The sequence below is a fragment of the Pteronotus mesoamericanus genome, unplaced genomic scaffold (genome assembly GCF_021234165.1).
Source record: "Pteronotus mesoamericanus isolate MK-2021 breed Mesoamerican mustached bat unplaced genomic scaffold, CSHL_Meso_final scaffold_137, whole genome shotgun sequence".
Taxonomy (NCBI): Eukaryota; Metazoa; Chordata; class Mammalia; order Chiroptera; family Mormoopidae; genus Pteronotus; species Pteronotus mesoamericanus.
Window position 1 is genome coordinate 891,856 of NW_026555306.1, and position 14,313 is coordinate 906,168.

Below are 14,313 nucleotides of genomic sequence, written 5' to 3' on the forward strand. Positions count from 1 at the left end.
CTTGGAGTAGGCTTCATTGGGTTCCTCTTGAATAGGACCCTCCGTGCTTCCTGGACTTGGGTGACTTTTTCTTTCCTCTGATTGGGGAAGTTTTCCATCATTACTTTTTCAAACAGGTTCTCTATGCTTTCCTCCTCCTCTTCTCCTTCTGGTATCCCTAAAATACAGATATTATTACATTTCAGGTTGTCCTGCATTTCCCTAAATGCCTCTTCATTCTTTTTGAGTCTTTTTTCATTTTCTTGCTCTTTCTGGGAGATCTTTTCTACCTTATCCTCCAGCTTGCTGATTTGATCCCCTGCTTTATCTATCCTGCTTTTCATTCCTTCTACTGTGTTCTTCAATTCAGAAATTGTATTCTCCATTTCCTCTTGTTTCTTATTGACAATGTCTATGTCTTTTTTCACGGTGATAGAGCTTGCAGTAAGTTCCTCGTAGTTTCCCTGCAGTTTTTTGTAATTCTCTGAACTCACTGAGCTCGTTGAGAGTCCTTAGAACTGTTGTTTGGAACTCAGTATCTGATTGTTTACTTGCCTCTATTTCATTTAGGTCTCTTTCTGGGGATTCCTCCTTTCTCTTGTACTGGGGGGTGTTTCTTTGTCTTCCCATTATTTGTGAGACTCTTCTTTTTTTGCTTCCGCTTCTTACATTGATCTGTCTTGATTTCCTGACTTTGTGGTGTGAATGTCTATGGTAGGAGACCAGTTTTTTCTTTCTGGATCTGCCTCTGAAGATGTCAGATATTGACCCTGTTTGACCTTAGGCAGTCTGTTCAAGACTTCCAGAAATACTGTTTGTGGCTGTATCCTTCAGCTGTTAATCTAGTCACTCTGCATTCAGCAGGCCAGCTTAGATATCACTGGAAGGGGCAGAGTCCCTCCTGAGGGCAGGGTTATTGGGTCCTCTCACACTGCTGCCACTCAGGGGAGTGGGTGCCTGAGCCAGTTGGCTGTTGCTGTATGGGAGATGAATCAGCACCAGGAACACGCCACCTACTCTCTCAGTTCTCTCCCTAAAGCCTCCCTCCCCAGTCCCTCCTCCAGTGTCTCTAGACTACTCTACAACCCCTTTAGCCAGGAATCTACTATTTGTGGCTGCCACTCTGTACTCAGTAGTCAGACTTTAGCACTGCCAGGCAGGGCCAAGTCCCTCCTGGGGGCAGGGCTATTGTGTCCTCTCATGCTGTTGCCAGTCAAGGGAGTGGTCTTCCTGAGCAAGACGGCTGCTGCCCTCTGGGGGATGAGTCAGCACTGTGACCCCGCCGGCTACTCTCTCAGTTCTCTTCCCAAAGCCTCCTTCCCCAGTCTCTCCTCAGGGGTCTCCAGCCCACTCTGCCCCAGCCTTTGCGAGAGCCCAGAGTAAGTGGTTGCAAACAAAAATTTATATGTTGGCCCATTAAATGGCTCTTTGCACTGCCAGCTGACTGTCTCTGGCAGAGAGCGACCCTGCCACTTTTCCCAGCTGGCTGTTATCAGTGTACTTTCTGGGCTTTGGTGCTGCAGGCCAGAGATCCCTGCTTATGGTTTAGACCCCGCTCATCTCAGGGGGATCCAACTGGCCTTTTCAATATCCTATGGGCACTGCCTGCAGTGGGCACCCTGCCCATCTTCTCAAGTCTCTACTGCATTTCTTACCAGTTAGGTTGTGCTAAAGCTGATTCTTCTGTCTGTCCGAGGTTATAAGGCTCCTCTCTCACTATTGTTTACAATTTCCAGGTGATTTCTCCACAATTTAGTTGTAATTCCAGGTTGGACCTGGGAGGAGGTCAATGTGACTTCCACTCACTCCTCTGCCATCTTGATTCTTGCTTTAAGTGTTTTAAATGCAGCCAAATTATTGATGTCACTGTGCTCCTCCAGAATTTTTCAGAATTGCTTTGTATTTTTATAACTTCTCTCTTTTTCTTACACCCCACATTAAAATTTTCAGAAAAGTTTTGACTAGCTGCTAAGAATAAACCCAAAAACTGACACTTTTTTTCACTCTTGTGTTTACTCATCCCCATGTGTTACCTGGATGACTGCACTTGTCTTCTCACTGAAATCCCTGCTTGCAACCCAGCAACCTCACAAATCTTGGCTACTGTGGAGGCTAAAAAATAGTCATACTGTCCTTCCATCTTCTAGATGTTTTGTTGGCTTGGCTAATCATCAAAGCAACAGAGACAGAGTAACAGAAGGAAATAAAGTTTTTAATATATTATCATGGAGACCTCACATAAGCATAAAAATTGCTATGGCTGTGAAGCAACTTTGGTTTATAAAACATTTTAGAAAAAGAAGAAAAAAGGGGAAATAGGGCCTTCTATTTCAGAAGTCAGAAGGAGTGCTTTTCAGGTAGTAGAGAAGAGCAGATCCAAAATGGCAAGAGAATCTTCCTGGGCAACTTGGAACCTGTGGGACACAGTAGATATCTAGTCAACAGGTGTCTTCCTGAAGCCCTTTTATTTCCTGTATATAATCAATTTGCCTGAACTGTGTAGTGCATTTTTTTGTCTGAATCTCTTGGCAGGAATATGGAGACGGTCAACAGTTCTTTCTGAGTTTTGTTTCCTATTAAACAGCATAAAATCAATATCCTAAAACCAAAATCTCAGGGTGGCAAAACATTGGTTTCCTTCAGCAAACACAGATTACTCCCGTCTCTTTTTTTCTTTCAACCCTCCAGGGGCTCCCCAGTTCATGCAGAGTAAAGTCAAGATTCTGGCCAATGGCTTCTTTATTTCTGACTTCATTTACTCTCATCTTCAGATCTGTCTGGTCCAGGAAGTTTGCATCCTCTTTGCTGAGCCATTTCTGAATTGAACAGAGAGAATCACCCCATGTATGCCTTATTTTATTCTAACATACTATCATATATTATTGTTGTCACTATTTGGATTATTGTATGAGATTTTCACAATAATTGTTAATCATTTTAAAATAAACAATTTGGTAGTATTTAGTATAGTCACAATGTTGTGCAGCCAGCCATATACCTGTTACTAAAATATTGTAATCACTCTTATGAAACATTACACCCATTTAGAGATTGCTCCCCATGACCCCATAACTTAACTTGTGGAAAGTACCTATCCTAATTCTGTCTTCTCCTTCTTTTCTGTCCCATAATTTGTTACTCATGATCTTTGCCAGCTTGACATCTGGTGCCTGCACTTGTCCAATGTCAGGAAACTAATGTGAGTGTTTGAAATGTCATCCTTTCTCCCAACCCTGTGTCTTACATTCAAGCCCATCCTAGTCTCAGAGAATGGCTCCCCACTTCAACCTATGAGCTCCAGTGGCTCCTCCCTCAACAGGTGTTCTAGACCATCACTCATATTGCTCAGCTCATTCTGAGACTTCAAAATAAACCCGCCTGCATGGCATCTTTAAGTTCCCTTGAAACCATACAATGCCTAACACCCTCTCAACTCCCAGCTTTCACAATTTCTCATCTGACTCTGAGCCAACCCCATTCCTCCATTATTTCACTCTGTGTTCACCTCAGGCAGGTGTACACACAATCCACCTCTGGCCAGGTCCCCAAAGGCTTCAGTCAAATACACCTGAGGCCACAAGGAGCAGGACAGGAAATAGAACCAGAAAAAGAATTTATTTCCAAATTCCCAATTCTTGTTGCAGGATTTTAAGGACAAACATGTACAATTTGTAAAAAGAACAAAGAAAACAAAGAATGAGGACAGTGACCTCTGCCCTGAGCTGCAGAACAAAGAAGGAATCTTGAAAGAGGTTCATTCCGTGCAGGCCTTTGAGTGGCTGACGTACATAGACCTGCATGTTGACTAGAGTGGTTGGGGTTTATGATAGAATATCTTTTATATCCTTTGTGATCTTGTTTCTTGAAGATTCTGTGAAAATGGATGTGGAATGAGTACACTGCTGATGGTCAGGGCTCTCTGGGAATGTGCCCTTTCATGCTGGCACGTCCTCATGAATCCTGAGCCACGGCTGCTTTGAGGCAAACTAGGGCCCAGGAGAATCTGGGAAGTCAGGTTATCTCCTGCTGTGAACATGAACACGTAAGAGAGGGAAGGCAATTGGAAACCTTTTTTAAAAAATTAACAAGATAAAGAAAAAATTAGAAGATTTAAAAATATGTTAAGGATTGACACTTTAAGTAAGAGGACATGATTATGTAGTTACAGGAAGATTATGTTAAGGTTAATCATAATCAAAAAAAGTTTAAAAATAAATTAAGACTGTATTAAAGTCCATGCAATTGGGCAGTGAGACAGAACTCAAAGCCCCTGAGTCAAAGGAGAGATTTTAGAGCAGAAGGAACCATGGGCATCTGTGTTTTCTGGTGGACTTGACAAAAAAGAAAAGCAAAACTTTTCATAAAACCCTAAAAGGAGGTCCTTTTATGTTTTGACTGTATAGTTCCTCAACTCAGGTAGGCTTCTTCTCTACCTCAGAGACTGGGACACAGGTACACCAGGAAGATTAAAACTCAAAGTAATAGGCCCAGGTATTTGACACAGATGTTCTTTGGTTCTTACCACTGGCAAGAAGCTTTCAAAAACACTTAGGTATGTTTCAAAAGACCAAATAAAGAATCAACAATTACCAAATTGCAATTCCATTTTCAATAGAATGATCTAAAAAAATAGATGTCAGAAGCCTATAGTCAGAAGCAACTTGTCTAACAGTTCCCGACACTGAGGGAACATTAAGGCCTCCAGCTCATAACAAAAATACCTCCTTTGCAGTGGAGGGACCCACAGCTATATCTCTTTCAGCCAAGACCCAGTTTGCATCTCCATCAGTTCCTGCAATTTTTGAAGAGGTGTCAGCTCATAGCAATGTATACACAGGAGTAAAATAGCTGAGCATCCTTGAGCAGAGCCAGGATTGCATCGCCCAGGAGGCTATTGCCTGGGCTTTTACATCTCTCTGCAGTCACCCCTTATTTATTTATTTCTCTCAAACTTCAGATCAAAGGAAAAAGAGTATTTTTGTTCCTACAACGTGGCTGCTGTAATTTGCCTTATCCTGATTAGTTACTGAAGTGAAGAGAAACTGATGTTTACTGATAGTTTTCTCTGATGCAGATTTTTTCATAAAACCTAGGATGAGAGTTATAACAAACAGCCTCTTGAAGTTAGGAAGCTTTACCCTCATACTTAACTTGCAGTGTCCCTAGTTTTGGATGATGCCCTCTTCTCCAGCAGAGACCAAAATGACCATCAGGTCAAACTGAAATCCATAAAGAGTAAAGTTATTTCTAATTCTGTGGGCATCTGCCTGAATTAGGACATTTGAACTAAAGCCTTATGTGTATTGCCAACAATTCCAGTTATAGTCTATTAAAAAAGGGGGACAGAATCATGCTAATCTTATGCAAATAAAGCTACTGCCATGAAAATAAGAATACTCAAAAAGTCATTAGAATTTATGGAAAGAAGTCAAGCAGAGACAAAGAGATCAGAGTTACTACCCACATAGGTGTCTTTCAGCTTATTTATTCTTGTCCACACAGGGTCCAGGTGCCCTCCACATGACCCCTGGAAAAGGGCAGAACTTGAATTTCTACAAGCTAATCACGTGCTCCCACTGGTCATCGCAGGACAACTGCCTGCACTCTGAGGGACTCGGTGTCTCCGCACTGTAATGATGGTGCGTCTGAGACCAACCAAAGGTGGGACCTGGTGTAAAATGTAAAGTTAAGTCAATGAAAGGGAGTGTCAGCTTTTATTATTGGGCACTTATTCACTCAGTGTAAGTCTTCTAACAATTTTCCCCTTTAACAACAAGCCTATTTTAAAAGTGCAAAAGATGTATTCACAGTTCAATAACAGGTGAGGGAAGAAGGGTCACTCATATTTTACATCCAGTTTGAGGGGCTCACTTTCAAAGAAACCATGTGCTTGGTGACATCGTACTGATAAGCCCCACGTCTTTTCTCCTGAAAAGGTCTATGCTGAAGGTTCTGCAGACACGGGGCAGCTCCATCCTCTTAAGGAGCCACAGGCTCTCACTGTTGTAAAACACTGAGTGGAGATCACACTTGTGGAGCAGCCAGCACCACAGCATCTTTGCGCTCTGTGACTGCGGTGCTGCTGGCTAGAAAGCTGGCAGGCTCACACGCTGTGTGGGAAACAGAGGATGTGACAGACAGAGAGTGGGCTTGGGACCTGGGCCACTATGCAGCTTCAGACATCACAGCCACCCACAGTCTCCAGTGAAGTTAATATTTAGTGCTCTCAACACCTTTTGTCGAAGTTTGTTTTTTTTCATGGAGGATTCCTGGCACTCGATGATCACTTCACCATATGCAGGAGAACTTATTTACAGGCTCTCCCTTCAGTTTTATTGATCTATATGTCTGTCTTTATACCAATACTGCTCTATTTTTACTATAGCTTTATAATGTGTTTTGAAATAAGGAAATGCAAGCCTCTAAGTTTGATTTTTTTTTTTTTGTAAGATTGTTCGGGCTCCTCAGGGTCTTTTAAAATATCTTATGAATTGAGAATGATAGTTTATATTTCTTTAGAAAATGGCATTGGGATTACAATGTGTTACATTGAATCTGTAGATAGTTTTTAGTAGTATGGACTGTTTAACATTAATAATATTGCAAACTATGGTCTTGTTGCTAAAGAGGATGGACTCAAAAGGGAGCAGTTGCTGTGTTTATTTCCCGTGTGATATATTCATCCTCAGCACTCTGAGGGGGTTGATACTACTTCCACAGCCCACTTAAAACTCTTTGACATAAGGACAGGGAGGGGCTTTTGAGACTTTAGATGCAGGTACTATGAGAGGAGATTAAGAAAGCTAGACCCTTTTCCAGGTTTCATTTTGTCCTGGTTTAACTACCTGATTACATCATGGCTGGCTCTATCCTGTAGTTCATTCTCTCTTTTCTGCCAGCTCTAGCTCAAATAAAACCATTTCATTTGGTAAGAAATAAGAACCTTCTTCAACAGAAAATATTTGTTTAAAAAAAAATAGGGGACATGTTCTTTGGACACATCACTGATTTGTCATAAATATTTGACAGTCATCCATGAGAAATGTAGTCATATTGTCCCTTAGAAATTCTAAAGCTTTGTCTTTCATAAATGAAATAACTGAATCTTCAGAAGATATCATGAGTGTGTCTGTTAGCTGCAGTTCAAGGAATGACTTCGGATATGAAGGCCTGATTAGTTACAAAGTTGCAGATCTGACATGGGAAAATTTTACACCCGTAGAAAATGCTCCCTGCCGAGGAGTCTGAGAACGAGGGCCCAGCCCTGTTTTCATTCCAATGCCGCCGCCCTGGAATCAGAGGGTCTGGAGGGGCTTTGGCCAACACAGAGGTCTAAAAGGAAGGGAAGCAATGGGACCCTTATTCAGGTGAAGGATCATGAGGAGCTGCAAATATCAAGAAAACATTTACCTTGTTCAAGTACATAGGACTGCAACAGGGTAGATTCAGAAAGCTTTTTAAAATATGAGGAGAAGACATGTGACATTTTGAAGTTCTTTGAATACTGTGGTAAAGACGGTCATTGGCCCCTGAAAACGTCCCGAGTTATGTCCCTGGATCCTGAGGCTGCTATATTCTGCAGAGCACACTTTGCAGGTGGGATGATGTTACAGGTGCTGAGATGGAAAAACTACTTTGGATTTTCTGGGTGGTCCCTCCCTGCAATTTCCTGTGCTTTTATGACTTAGAGAAACAGAGAAGGGGTAGATCAAATTAGAGAAGAGAAAAGATGTGAACATGGGAGCAGAGGAGGAAAGGTGCCTGTGATGGGGGAACGTGAGGAAAGAATGAGAACAGCCTCCAGGGGCTGGAAAGGCAGAAACAGATTCCCCCAGAGAGTCTGAGGAGGGAGCAGGGTCCTGCGGATACACAGCAGGGTTGCGGCTCAGTGACGCCCATTTCAGGCTCCTGGTCTCCGGGACGGTTAGGGAATGTGTGCAGAGGCCGAATGCCTCATCCACGCAGATGCACGTTGCAGACACACAAGTGACCGCCTGCCCATTCATTCATCCGTTGTCTGAAATTTCCTCCACACCCCTCAGAGGATGGCACATCCGGACAAAGGGAATCATTAAGGTCTTTTCACTGACATTGTCAGGAACACTGAGCAAATTGATGTGTAGAAACTGACCAACCCTAACCACCAACACTGTTCCGATTCTACATGCATTTTCACTTCACATGTAAAGGAGCAGATTCTCAAATCTTTCAAAGATCCTCTGTAATGCAACCTTGACTGTGTGTGGAATATAATGACTCCTTAAAGAGGCAGTGGGGCGCAGTCCCCAGTTCTTGGTCATGTGCACCCAATGCCTTCACTGCCCTGGGACCTCGGGGGCACACCCACAATACAGAACACATTGTTTGTTTTTATTGGCATTTTCATAAACTCCATGAGCCTCTCTCAAAGAGAGTACACCAACAGGATACACAGTATTAAAAAATAGACACTATTTTCTGGGTTATTTTGAGCTTTTTTGGCTCTGGTGCTTTTGACCATAATTCAAAATCCTAGATGATCTTCATGCCAGAAGGACTTTAGAAACCAGCGGGCCTCCAGGGGATATAAAAAGAGGTAAGGTTGGTCAGAAATAGAGGGAAAATTGAAATGATTACAAAAGAAAGGCAAAGAGGAACAATGTGTGTTGTTATGTTGTTTAGAAGTAAGAGAATAAAGGAAGAGGGAGTGGTGCAGGTTTTCAGCAGGAGGCTGGGGGCTCATGTTGTGGAGAAGGTCAGGTTGGGGTCCCACCAACAGAGTCACTAGAGTTGGAAAATTGAGGTGGGGAAGAAGAGGGAGCAAGTCATCCAAATGTGGCTATAGTCTCGAAGGCTCTTTGGAAGAAAGCGTAAGATCCTCGAAGATCAGATAAACGTCTTTGCTACTGAACCCAAACATTTATTTGGGGACTCAATGGAGGCAGTGTTCTCTTGTATACATGGGGGGAAACCAAAAGCATTGAGAAAAAGAGCACGTGGTGGTAAAGCGGTGGGTGTGTAGGAACGGGGAAGAAGAGAGAAAGGGTCCCTAAACAGAGGTAACTGGAAAAAACATGATCCTACTTATTTTCAGAGGCACAGTAGCCCAAGTTGTAGGGCTTGATGGACACAGGGAAATGAGATGGTATGCCAGGAAAGGAAATAGAGGGAGCCTGAGGGTGAGGAAAAGACTAGCAGCCGCTGATGGGCAAAACTTCTAGAAAGCCGGGAAGGATGGGAAGGGATAGAGACCATGCAGTCTGGCAGATAACTGGAGAGCAGGCGGTCAATGCTACCAAAAGAGGAAGAAGTTAGAAGCACGGAGGCAGATCTAAGAGGGAGAGGGGTAAGAAAGGCAGGCAGGCTGGTGTGGAGAAAGTGTGCTGACTAGCGTCCAGGGATGTCAGTTTCCGGAGAGAAAGCTAAAGTTCTCAGTGCATGGATTGGACCAGGGCACGATTGTTCTGCTCTATTTCCAAGGCGGGTCTGGGTCAAGCAGATTGAGCCTCTCTCAGAAGCTCCCTAGAAATGCAAAGGGTTGCTTCCTCAGTACCCAAGTCTTCTTTCCTGCATCTGCAATGGACAGTCAGTGTCCACAAAAGACTCACGGAGGGGAGGCTGAGAAGCAGCCTGACGGTTGTTGTTGGGATAGCTGTTGGAAGGGGATAGAGACAGGGTGTCCTTGGAGCCTGGTGTATTGTTGGGGTTTTTCTTTTATGAAGATTGTATCAAATGTGTATATGATTGGAAATCTTTCCATCCATAAATATAGATGTTTTTCTATTTATTTGTTTTTTATTTTAATTTTTTCCAGAAAATTCGATAGTTCTCTGCATACATCTTCCACATACTTGGTTAATTATTTCCTATTTTATTCTTTCTGATGTTATTTGAAATGAAACTGCTTAATTGCATTTTAGGTTTGTTCATTGTTGTTACAAAGAAATGGAAATGATGCTGATTGTTGATTTTATCTTTAGTAACTCAACTGAATTTATTAGTTCTGACAGATATTTGTGTGTGGAGGGCAGAATCTCTAGAGTTTTCTACACATAAGTTTAATTTGTCTGTTGAAGAGATCAATTTTTCCCCTCTTTTCCCAATTTGAATACCACTTTTGTCTTCTTTCCTGATTTTTCCATCCAGGACTTCAAGTGCTACGTTGAAAAAGAGGGGAAAAGTTACTTCCATGTTGTTCACAACTTTATTAACCATTTGATGTTTCTCCATGGGTCCTTGTGTTAACTTTTGGTTTTCATGTATGGCTTTACTGTCTCCAGTCGTTTCTTTCTATTTCTGCAGTCCTGTCATTAGTTAAAACCATAAAGCCTTCTCTCTAGAGAGTTATTTCAGCATGTTTTTCAATCTTCAGTACAGAAAGTCAAGTCCTGTTCAAACTAAAAATAATTTTATATAAAACTTCATCAAATGCATGGTCATGATGACTAGGGTAGACTATCTTTATTGAATAATAAAATATTTAACACCAGGTAATGGCTTGGCCCCAGGGTTGAATTGAGGATATAAGCCAGCCTTCCCTTACATACACAAACATTGTATGAAGAGTGGCATCTGATTTTATTGAAGTAATAAGTTCTAAGAAAAGATCAATGAAAGGCCATGAGAGAGAAAAGTTTCACCAGATGATGAAGCTATAGGATACATGGGCTTGAAAGTTTCTTTGTGCTGATAGAGAACATTTCAGGGCTCACCCCAGGGTAATTTGGGGTGAGAGAAGAGGTCCAGCCCTCTTTTTACACATTGTCACCTCAACAAAGGCAATCATTTTTCTAAAAAGGTGAAGACCATCCTCTGGTGACCATTACAAACTTCACGGAGGACTGTGGGTGGCTGTGATGTGTGAAGCTGCATAGTGGCCCAGGTCCCAAGCCCACTCTCTGTCTGTCACATCCTCTGTTTCCCACACAGCGTGTGAGCCTGCCAGCTGTCTAGCCAGCAGCACCGCAGTCACAGAGCACAAAGACGCTTTCCTGATTTTTCCATCCAGGACTTCAAGTGCTACGTTGAAAAAGAGGGGAAAAGTTACTTCCATGTTGTTCACAACTTTATTAACCATTTGATGTTTCTCCATGGGTCCTTGTGTTAACTTTGTGGTGCTGGCTGCTCCACAAGTGTGATCTCCACTCAGTGGTTTTACAACAGTGAGAGCCTGTGGCTCCTTAAGAGGATGGAGCTGCCCCGTGTCTGCAGAACCTTCAGCATAGACCTTTTCAGGAGAAAAGACGTGGGGCTTATCAGTACGATGTCACCAAGCACATGGTTTCTTTGAAAGTGAGCCCCTCAAACTGGATGTAAAATATGAGTGACCCTTCTTCCCTCACCTGTTATTGAACTGTGAATACATCTTTTGCACTTTTAAAATAGGCTTGTTGTTAAAGGGGAAAATTGTTAGAGGATTTATAAATTGCCAAGAACTGAAGGAGATACAAATTGGGTCTTGACTGAAAGAGATTTAGTTGTGGGTCCCTTCACTGTGAAGAAGACATTTTTGTTATGACCTAGGGGCCTTAATATTCCCGCAGAGTCAGGAACCTTCAGACGGGTTCTTTCAGACTCTATGCCACTGATGTCAATTTTTTTTTAGACCATTACATAAAAAATGTAATTGCCAATACTTTATCTCGTCTTTTGAAACATACACAAGTCTTTTTGAAAACTTCTTGCCAGGGTCAAGAACCAAAGAATATCTCTTTCAAATACCTGGGCCCATTACTTTGAATTTTAATCTCCCTGGTGTTCCTGTGTCCCAGTCTCTGAGGAACAGTAGAAGCCTACCTTGGTGTGGGCGCTATACAGCCAAAACATAAAAGGACCTCCTGTTAGGGTTTTATGAAAAGTTTTGCTTTATTTTTAAATGAAGTCAATCAGCAAACACAGATGCCCATGGTTCCTTCTGTTATAAAATCTCTCCAGTTTTGAATCGGGGTATTGAATTCTATCTCAGTACCCTACTGAATGATCTTTAATAAAGTCTTACTTTTATTTTCAAACTTGTTTGATGCATGTTTTACTTTAACATAACCTTCCTGCAACTAGCTACTCATGTCATCTTACTCAAAATGTCAATTCTTAACATATCTTTAAATCTTCCAATTTTTAACATACCTCGTTACATTTTTTAGAAATATTTTTGCAATTGTCTCGCCTCTCCTCTGACTTAATGTTCACAGCAAGAGATGGCCTGACCTCCCAGATCCCCCTGCAGCCTTGGCTCAGAATCCATGAAGACATGACAACATGAAAGGTCACATTCCCCCGGTGTCTACACCATCAATAGTGTACGCATTCCACACCATTCTCACTGAACCTTCAAGAAACAAGATCACAGAGATTATAAAAAATATCCTCAAACAATGCAACCACTCTAGTCAACATACAGGTCTCGTTATGACAGCCACCCTCAGGCCTGCATGGAACGTGGCTCTTCCAAGGCCTCTATGACCTGCAGCTCAGGGCAGATGTCACTGTCCTCATTCTTTGTTTTCTTTGTTCTTTTTACAAATTCCACACGCCTGTCCTCAAAGTTTCTGCAGCCAGAACTGGGAAATGGGAAAGAAATATCTTTTGGGTTCTATTTCCATTCCTGCTCCCTGGGGCCTCTGGTGTATTTGGCTGAGGCCCTTGGGGACCTGGCCAGAGGTGGATTGTGTGTAAGCAGAGGTGAACACAGAGTGAAGTCATGGAGGAATGGGGTCTACTCAGGGTCAGATGAGAAAATGTGAATGCTTGGAAGTGTTAGTTAGAGTGTTAGGCATTGTATGGTTTCAGGGGAACTTAAAGGTGCCATGCAGGAGGGTATATTTTAAAGGCTCAGAATGAAGCTGGATAATACGAGTGAGGGTCTGCCCAGCCTTTTGTGGGAAGGCCACCGGAGCTCGTGCAGTGAAGTGGGGGTGCCACTCTCCCAGGCTAGGATGGGCGTGAGGGTGAGACACGAGATTGGGAGAGAGGGTAATGCCTTGAATATTCAGATTAGTTCCCTAGCCCTGGGACAAGGAGATGTACAAGCTGGCAGGTATCAAAACAAGGAGGAGAAGAAGACAGAATTAAGATTGGTGCATTCCAAAAGTCAGTGTAAGTGGTGAAGGGGAGCTATCCCTCAATGGGTGTAGTGTTTTATAAGAGGGATTAAAATATTTAAGTACTTGATAAACATGGTGGCTGCACAACACCGTGACTATGCTAAATGGCACTGAACTGTTCACTTCAAATTGACTCATTTTTATTATGAAACTTTTAACACATAAAATAATTATGCTGAGTTAAAGAAGACAGATTAAAAAGAGAACATACTACATGATTTTATTTATATAAAATTTCAGAAAATGCACATTTATCTATGGAGAAACAAAAGGAATAATTGCCTGAAAACTCTGGGGGTTGGGTAGGGAACAGAGGAAGGGGTTTAAAGGCACGGGAGAAACTTTGCAGTGAAAAGGATACACATGGAGTCTGTATGGATGCAAACACTTACCAGATTTTAAACTTTACATAGATGTGGTTTATTGTCGCTTACACGTCAGTCGAGCTGTAATCAATACCTAAAGTCATGAATTGCTTGTGTGGTCAGGAGGGGAGCGTATTGTTTTCCTATTCCTGCTGCTTCCAAGTGGGCCTTCCCAGAATGGGTACCCACAGGGGTGCAATACTTACAATACTTGCATCTTCCTCAGTAAATGTCTCTATTTTTCATCTTACATGGTTGGATACTTTCTGGGCAGACCTCATGAGACAACATTATTAGCACGACAGTTTTAGTTAACCTCTGTCACTACACAAAGTTACTACAATATTATTGACTACATTCTCTATGCTGTTTGGTGGATCCCAGTGACTTACTTATTATATAACTGGAAGTTTGCACCTTTTAATCCTCTTCATCTATTTTTTACCATCCTCCCACTCACCTCTCTCTGGAACCTACCAGGTTTTTCTCTGTATATGAGCTGGGGTGTTTTGTTGTTTGTTTGGTTTTTTTTTGTATGTTCATATGTCTAGCTATTTAGATTCTACATGAAGTAACATACACAGTATTTGTCTTTGCCTCTGAGACTTATTTTACTTAATATAATACCCTTCAGGACCATCTATTTTTGTCACCAGTTGAAAGATTTCATACTTTTTAATGGCTGAGAAATATTCGATCTTATTCTATACCTATATTTACCTTATATGTGTCATATTTAGTTTTTCTGGTCATCTGTTGATGGACACTTTGGTGGCTCCCATATTTTGTTTATTATTAATAAGGCATAACATTTCAGTGGGCATAGAAGTAGGTATGTCGTTTTGAATTAGTGTTTACATTTTCTTCAAATTATCATAAGTTGAAGT